The sequence below is a fragment of the Ornithorhynchus anatinus genome, chromosome X5, assembly GCF_004115215.2.
Source record: "Ornithorhynchus anatinus isolate Pmale09 chromosome X5, mOrnAna1.pri.v4, whole genome shotgun sequence".
In the NCBI taxonomy this organism is placed as follows: domain Eukaryota; kingdom Metazoa; phylum Chordata; class Mammalia; order Monotremata; family Ornithorhynchidae; genus Ornithorhynchus; species Ornithorhynchus anatinus.
In genome coordinates, this window is record NC_041753.1 from 26,483,055 (window position 1) to 26,491,534 (window position 8,480).

Consider the following 8,480-nt stretch of genomic DNA (forward strand, 5'->3'; position numbering starts at 1 on the left):
TAACTTCCCCTCGGTTCTCTTCTCCTTTGTCAGGAATCATCAAACCCCCCCCCCCAAAAAAAACCCAAAATAATAATAATAATAATAATGTTGGTATTTGTTAAGCGCTTACTATGTGCCGAGCACTGTTCTAAGCGCTGGGGTAGACATAGGGGAATCAGGTTGTCCCACGTGGGGCTCACAGTCTTAATCCCCATTTTACAGATGAGGGAACTGAGGCACAGAGAAGTTAAGTGACTTGCCCACAGTCACACAGCCGACAAGTGGCAGAGCTGGGATTCGAACTCATGAGCCCTGACTCCAAAGTCCGTGCTCTTTCCACTGAGCCACGCTGCTTCTCCAAAGATCTCCACTATTAACCCTGTGTTTCATAACAGACATACCAACAAACCTGTTAACTATTTTTATAACTGGGGATTGACATCTGTTGCTTTAGACTTTTGGATGAGGAAAAGGGAGAGGGCTTACTGTGGAAATGAAAGGATTCTCCTTTTTCATCCCAGGTTGCAGGTCTATGTATTCACCAGCGATCCAATTTAGAATGTCTCTGAAGATACATGCTCTTTCAGGAGTTATTCAATAACTGAAGACTAGTTGGTGCTTTCAATAGGATTTAGTTCTCTTCTGAAAGCCTCCTCTTCCAAAATGTACAATATTTCATCCCTTCATAAATTCAATTCTCTCTTTTTTACTCCATATAATTCAGTCTTCTTTTAGTTGCTAAAGTTGGTGTTCTCTCCTTCCTTAGGTTGGGCTGTGAAGTATCAAAAATAAAGTCTGTCTCCTCATTTTATGGGCCTCAGTGTCCTTGCTTATTTCTCCTTTCAAAATCGGGCTCACCGTCCAACCCTCTCTGAGCATAGAAAGGGAGTCCAATAAATAGTTTCTCCTGAAATATATTACTGTATGATTGAGAGCAATATAAATTTCTTGGCCTGAATTATTTCAGTAATTTGCTAATGCAGCTGTAGACTGGTTTTACTTTTTTCAGTGCCATTCATTTCCCCAAACAATGCTATCTTTTTGTTATCTTTTTTCCCCCCCTCAAGTTCCAACCCTTTCTTCTTTCTGCTTCAAAGTAATATTTGAGGGTAAAAAGGGATTTTCTATGGAGAAGGAATTATGCCAAGTATTTTACCAGTCACCAAGTTTTCCATCTATTTCTTCCTACTCTACCAGTGCCATAGGGTTGAAGGGAGGTGTACTGAACCACTGTATGTTAGATGCAAGTGTTGAATCAAATGCTTACTGGCTGAAGACTGATTTCTTTTAGATCAGCCAAACTTCTTTCAGGCTTTGAGCCTGGGAGGCTCATGTTAATTTTAATGTCTAGCATAATTCCTTCCCCCTAGAAAAAAGCCCTTTCCCCTCAATCATTTTTCCCTGTCAGAGATACTGCTAGTGTCAGCAGAAGCAAAAACCATCAGGAGCTGTTATTAGGGGAGTAAAATAAAAGCCTTCAAAATATGCCCAGGTCATGCTTATCAAAAGACACAAAGGAGATCTTGTACAGGAGTAGTCAGAGCATTCTATAATTTCATGGTGACAATATGTGCTTAAATTAATGTTTAATCTAAAGTAAGAAAACAATGAAAAAACACAAAAACACAATTATCCCGTGGGCTTTCCGAGGGTAATTCATTGGAGCAACATGAGGGCCACCTCTGACCGGAGCAATTTTCAGTCAGTGGTCACTGTCCCTGAGAGTAAACAGCAGTCAGGAACAAGTGGCATGCAAGTTAAACGTGAAGGAAGGTGGTGACGGGGAATATCCCTTGGCTCAGTCGAGTAAAGAGCATACTCCTTCCTGTTAATTTTTTATGGTTGATATTCTTTCAGGTATCCTAAAAAAAACAGTGTTTTCAAACCTTCGAAGCCAATGGGAACTTGAAATTGGGGTCTCCCAACAGAACACACTAAATCTCACCACAGTTTTAGGTAGAAAGGGATCAAGTATACTTACGCGCTGAAGATTGATTTCTTTTAGATCAGCCAAACTTCTTTCAGGTGTATTCCCAACACAGGGAGAAAGGGGGCAGAGCCAGAAATTGCCATTAGGGGTCAGGAGAATTTGCCACACATGCAATTCTCAGTCTCCTGTGTTAAAAAAAAAACAATCCCCAAAACCCCAATGACTTAAAAATGACATTTAGCATAGAATTGAAACTCCCAATATCAATGAGAATCAAGGCTGAAAGCCTTTCCAAAATTCAGGTTTTCTTTCAAAAGAAAATGAAGTTAGAGTATAAATTAAAGCAAATGCAAAACTACCACCAAACATGCTTTAATGCAGCATTTGAATTGAATGCAAAAAAGTAATGGCTCGTTATAGTCATTTCTATCAAGATGCATTAGGGACTTTGGAAAACATGCATTATTGACCCATATAGATGTGTATTAAGGAGCTTTTAAAAACACAGTTGGTTGACACAATAGATGTATTGGCTGTGCGGTGCCTTATAGGCCTGCCGGTCGCTCAGACACTTAAATAAGGAAACACTTTTTCTAATTCATTGGGTCAGTTGACCTTTGATAGGATTCATAAGATCTGGGACCATTTTAATGGGAATTGGAAGCAGAGAAGACTAGGTAATGCATCTTCAACAGGTTTGATGGGGAATTCTGAGAGGACTGGTATTCAAGCCATCATCTGCAATCCAAGGGCAAAATGAGAATAATGAGAATAAAACAACAGTTTGTCAAGGGTTAGCTATGACTGATTAAAGCATGATAAGAAATTTCTTCCTAAGCCAATCCAAACTGTAGATTCATTTAGGAGTCCTAAAAATTCCTAAGTAAAATGAATTACACCAGATCCAGGCTCTTCAGTCTTGCTTTCTACTCTCTGGGAGGTCTTTCTTTTTTTTTTTTTCCCACAAAGACCATATGCAGGCTTCTGATGACAACAGATATATAAATGTTTGGGGACATGCTGCCTCCTGTTGTCCTTTAAAATCTTCTTAACTTCCTTGCTTCACTTTTGATTGCTAAATCTTCCTTTGTAAAAAAGAAAAGGTTGAGTTACATCTAAAATTTATTACCTGGGTAAGATGTCTTTTATTGCTGTCCCTGTTGCCTAACAAACCCCTTCTCTCTCTACTCAGCCCCTGCAATATCTCACAGTTCTTACAGCTTTACAATATCTTTTCTTCTTTCTTCTTTTCTATGAGGAACTGTTGCCCCTGATCACCATACACAGCGGTAAAGCTGAAACTGGGCTGGCCCATTCTGATTTGATCTTCTACATCATAGAAGAATTGTTATACACATCCCTTATGAAAAATGTCAGACCTTCTTAACATTATCTCCAACTCTCTCCTGTTTCTTCCTCTCTTCCTTTGGGGCACATTCCTCTCCTGCTTGGTACTTTTAAAATTCTCAAATCCTTTCTTACACATCTAGAATGCTATTAAAAATGGTCATCCAGCTCAAACAAGTTTCAGCCAAATGTTAAACTTTTTGTTTGACTATGTTTTCAAGATTTAACTGAATTGTCTTGGGCTGTCAATGACTCACTTTCTTCTGACCTAAATTGTTCATGTCCATTCACGTCGCTTCAGGAAACTGGATCCTGAACACCATTTCTATCCAACATGTCTCTCAGTTCATTTTCCAGGGCTGGTCATTGGTTATAGTGCCTTTTTTGACTTCTGAAATATTGATGCAGAGCCTGGGTCAAAATCAGCTCTTCAAGCTGGTTCACAGGTTGTAGAAATCATGCTACCTGCCTATCCAAGTTTTGCCTTTCTACACTGGGTGAGTGTCTCACTATATCAATCATTCAACCATCATTGTACCTGAATATGATAAAACCTCATTCTATCATTCCCACAATTAATGTTATTCTACAGGTAACTCCTCAATTTAAAAAGCCATGGAGAACCCACAGGAGCAATATTTTCTGCATAAACTAGTTCAGGCTTGTAATGTTTATTCACTCTTTGCTTGAATAATGGCATATATTTCACTATTTTATCTCTTCTGCTCTGGTTTTAGACTGCAGTTTGATCATTCCCATTGCAGATATCTCATTTTTCTTCCATTTTCCCTCATTTCTCCCTTGGGTAGAGTGGTATTCTGTTGGAGCAGGGTGGTGTGAAGAAAGGGAGCTGGCGGGTGAGGGAGGAATGGGGACATGATGTGAGATTGCTCCAACTGCCATAACTGGCAATTAATGTCAGTTGTTGCATCTGTATTGTATGATGATCAAAACACTGGCTCAATCAGTTAACCCATCAGTGAATGCTATTTATTGAGCACTTACTGTATGCAGAGCGCTTCCTGAGCACTTGTACAATGCAATAGAATAAATGAACTGATTGTGGTGAAGGAGTGTATGTCTTGTTTCTGTTACACATTCCAGAATGCTTAGTAGAGTGCTCTGTCCACAGTAGATGCTCAGTAAATATTAACGACCAATTGCAGCTGTTAACAAGTAGAAGTAAAATCCACTCTAAAGGTACGGATCAGGACTGAGCATAATAATGATAACGATGGTATTGTGTGATTTCTATGGGCCAAGCACTGTGCTGAGTGCTTGGGTAAATTCAAATAAGAGGTCCCCAGGGCCTCCTACCTCCCCCCCACCAGAAGCACAACAGAGAGAGGGTAAAGCACAGTCTGGGGCTTGACCTCCCTCCTCTCACTCCTCCCCCCACCATCGGGGAAAGTATCCCATTTGAAAATAAAATGATCAGATTCTATAAAAGCATCTAAAAGTAGATATGATGTCATAGCACTTTTCTTCCTAGAATATCAAAGTTAATTTGCAGCGACAACTCATGGCTTATGTGTTATTTTTATATATAGTTTGTGGTCATTCTGCCTACACTACGGCTTGAATTAGATCTGTCTGTGATGACTGAATAAAATGGTCTTTTCATAAGGAAGGCTCCTGGAGAATCCTGGACATTTTTATTTTGACTTTTAAAACTGAAGCTGATATCGTAAACAAAAAGACTATTGTTTTTGCCAACGTTAAAAAAAAATGGAGGAAATGCCAAACTTGAAATCGGGGAGAGAGGATAGAAATATACACAAGTCATCCAATCTTCTGAATTACCCAGGATGTAAATAATATGCCGAAAGAAAAGAGAGTAAAGTCTGAGACATCTTCATCTGAGGCTCCTGTCTCAGAGCCAATGTTATGTTAGTGGTATCTTACAACTGTAATATTTGATGCAGAATGCTTAATATCCTTAATTCAAAACATTAATCTCCCCCACCAAAAAGCATATATTGTATACTGGTCATTTTTTATCAACCATGTTTCCATTGGGCCTTCAGCGCTATCTTCGATTATAGAGTTCTGTGCATTTTGGGATCAGTCAGTCAATCAGTTGTATTTATTGAGTGCTTTCTGTGTGCAGAGCACTGTACTAAGGGCTTGGGAGAGTACAATATAACAGAGTTGTTTGACATGTTCCCCGTCTGCAACAAGCTCAGAGTCTAGGGGGGGAGACAGACATTAATATAAATTATGGTTATGTACACAAGTGTCGTGGGGCTGAGAGAGGGATGAAGAAATGGTATAAATCCAAGTCCAAGGGTGATGCAGAAGGGAGTGGGAGAAGAGGAAAAGAGGGCTTAGAGAAGTCCTCTTGGAAGAGATGTGCTTTTAGTAAGGTTTTGAAAGTGGGGAGAGTCATCGTCTGTCAGACATGAAGAGCGAGCGTGTTCCACGCCAGAGGCAGGATGCAGGCAAGACATCAGTGGTGAGATAGATGAGATCGAGGTTCATTGAGTAGGTTGACATTAGAAGAGTGAAGTATGTGGGCAAGGTTGTAGTATGAAAGCAGCTGGATGAGGTCGTAGATGACAAGGTGATTGAGTGCTTTAAAGATAATAATGTTGGTATTTGTTAAGCGCTTACTTTGTGCAGAGCACTGTTCTAAGCGCTGGGGTAGACACAGGGTAATCAGATTGTCCCACGTGAGACTCACAGTCTTCATCCCCATTTTACAGATGAGGTAACTGAGGCACAGAGAAGTTAAGTGACTTGCCCACAGTCACACAGCTGACAAGTGGCGGAGCCGGGATTCGAAGCCATGACCTCTGACTCCCAAGCCTGGGCTCTTTCCACTGAGCCATGCAAGATAATGCTAAGGAGTTTAAGGTAAGTCATGGGATGAATTTATTAATCAGTTTTCCAATCCATAATCTACAGTTATTCCTCAATTTACCAGGTCACAGGTTTAGATCATCGTAGGCAGGGAACGTGGTTGCCAACCCTATTATATCCTTCTCTCCCAAGCGTTAGTACAGTGCTTTGCCTACAGTAAGTGCTCAATAAATTGATTGTTGTAGGGATTCTGATTCAGAGCTTTCAGATTCTCTCCCAAAGAGAAATCACATTCTTTCTGTGAATCTAAATCAGAAGCTGTTCTTTCTGATTGAGCTTCATAAGAGTAATAATGATAATAGCATAAATCATAGTGTCTCAATATTTGTACATTAGTTTTATTTTAAGGGATGAATTTGTATTTTCTTTATCCTTTAGTTATTATTTAGCTGGGCTTCCATTTAGCTAGTCGGCCTACAAGCACTACTTCTTGACACTCACTTTGAGCAAAACCCCTTTTTGAGTAGACTTATATTTTCCCTTGCCTTCCAGAGACCAGTGGTTTACAGTGAAATAACAATAAGCTCCTGTTACGTTTTCTCTCAAAGAAAATAGATATCTGCTTCTTTCACCTCCTTGTGATTCTCCTATAAGGCAACTAGTGAATTAATAGACAATCCATATGGGGAAAATAATCTCTAGAGCCTTGGTGAAGAACAGAGAAGTCATCAAACCTGATGTTATCTCATAAATGGTGAGAATGATCATCCAGACTTTAAAATTTCATACTTTTTCAAATAAACCTCTTGAAAAATGGACTTGAGAAAGATTACCATTGCCAGTGAACCTCTGCATATTCTAGGGCTATTAGAGACAACACTAATGGATTCATATGCTCCATTTCCACAGTCTCATTCCAAAAATATTACTGTATAATAGCTTAACTATGAGTACCTTGAAACTCATTATAGATTTCTGTATTAAATGTGAGGAACTTACATGCCATACATAATCACTTGAGATATATCTCGATTGCAGGCATGTCATCGGTCAACAAACTCAAAAGACATTTTAGGATTGATCGAAAGCTTTCTGTTACCTAGTCTCTGAAGTGATGAGGAGGACTAAGATTATGTAAACAGTGGTTTGCTATCACCATAAACAAAATTGCTTTTGTAAGCCTAAGGAACAAATAGTAGGACTTATACGTGTCTCGCTTGCTTCGCGGTCTTGACTTTCAGCATTTTACACCAAGGTGGTGATATTGGGATTAAAAATGTAGATATGCAACAAAACCCCACTCAGATCATAAAAATCCAGGAAGAATTATGGTTCAGTTCATCTTCAAAAAAAATATGGAAGCCAGGAATTGTATCAAGCATAAATATGTTACTAAAGGTTGTACTATTAAATTAATCATTTTAAAGTGAGGCCATGTCCCCTCAGCCCCAATTCAGATGAGTGACTCTGTGTTTTGATTTGCATTGTTTCTGGAAGGAGGTGAAGCAGGATTTATCTGCTTGTTTTCCTTGTTTCCGAATCTAAAATGCATACAACTAATGTGCATCGGTCTCTTACCAGCACTCTGAAGAAATCCCACACAGAACACATTGAAATTGCTGGTTGAAGTCACATAGCATAATCTTCAATGTCTTCATTCCCTGAACTGGGAAAGCCAGGCTATGCATTTCTTCCTTGTGATGGATGAGATGACCTACTTTACTTTCTACAGATCCACCTGAAAGATGCTGGTGCATGAGTGTGCTGCTGCATGCTAAAAACAAAGGCCTGCATAGTTCCTTAAGTAGCACCGAGTCTTCAGATTCCTACCCCTCCTGTAGCTTTTTGTTTTCTCTTTGCCCACCGCTCCTGTTTCTGTCAAGCACCATGAAGATTTGAGAGGCAAACCTTAGCAAAGGTACACACCAATTCTGAATTGCTGTATTATTACTGTATTAACTGGTACATGTTGCCGAATCAAGCACAGAGCCCCAGGGCCTGTTCCAGAGCTTAGACACTTTTAGAGCCACAACTCGCTGTTAAGAACAGTTACAGTGCCAGTATTCCATTCCACCCACAGGAAGCGCTCAATAAATGCCACTGTCTGGTCGGCAGCAGAGTGAATGTTGACTGGATTCATGGCGAGTTGCTAGCAGCCATCGGAGGAAGGAATAAGGAAAGAGGAAAGAGACATTTTAATTCCGGGGAGGGATGCTGACCACTGTTTTGCAGTGTCCTGGTACCTCTTCCCCTACCAAATTGAAGCATGAGGGACAGGTGCTTGGTGGGCACCTTGAGTTTTGTTAAAAAGCATGACAAAATCATACCAGTGCATCTGACTGCAAGGTCCTCTAGGCTGTAAGCTTGTTGTGGGCTGGGAATGTGTCTGTTTATTGTTATATTGTGCTGTCCCAAGCGC

At 40.0% G+C, this 8,480-nt stretch overlaps 1 long non-coding RNA gene across 1 annotated transcript; it reads right to left on the reverse strand.

Annotated features, from left to right (window-relative positions):
• Positions 1–408: 408 nt before the first annotated feature.
• On the reverse strand, positions 409–8,042 carry LOC114807896. The gene is made up of 3 exons (XR_003755911.2): positions 7,640–8,042; positions 1,964–2,097; positions 409–754 (listed from the first exon to the last, which is right to left on the reverse strand). It is a non-coding gene; the product is annotated as an uncharacterized LOC114807896 (long non-coding RNA).
• Positions 8,043–8,480: the final 438 nt, after the last annotated feature.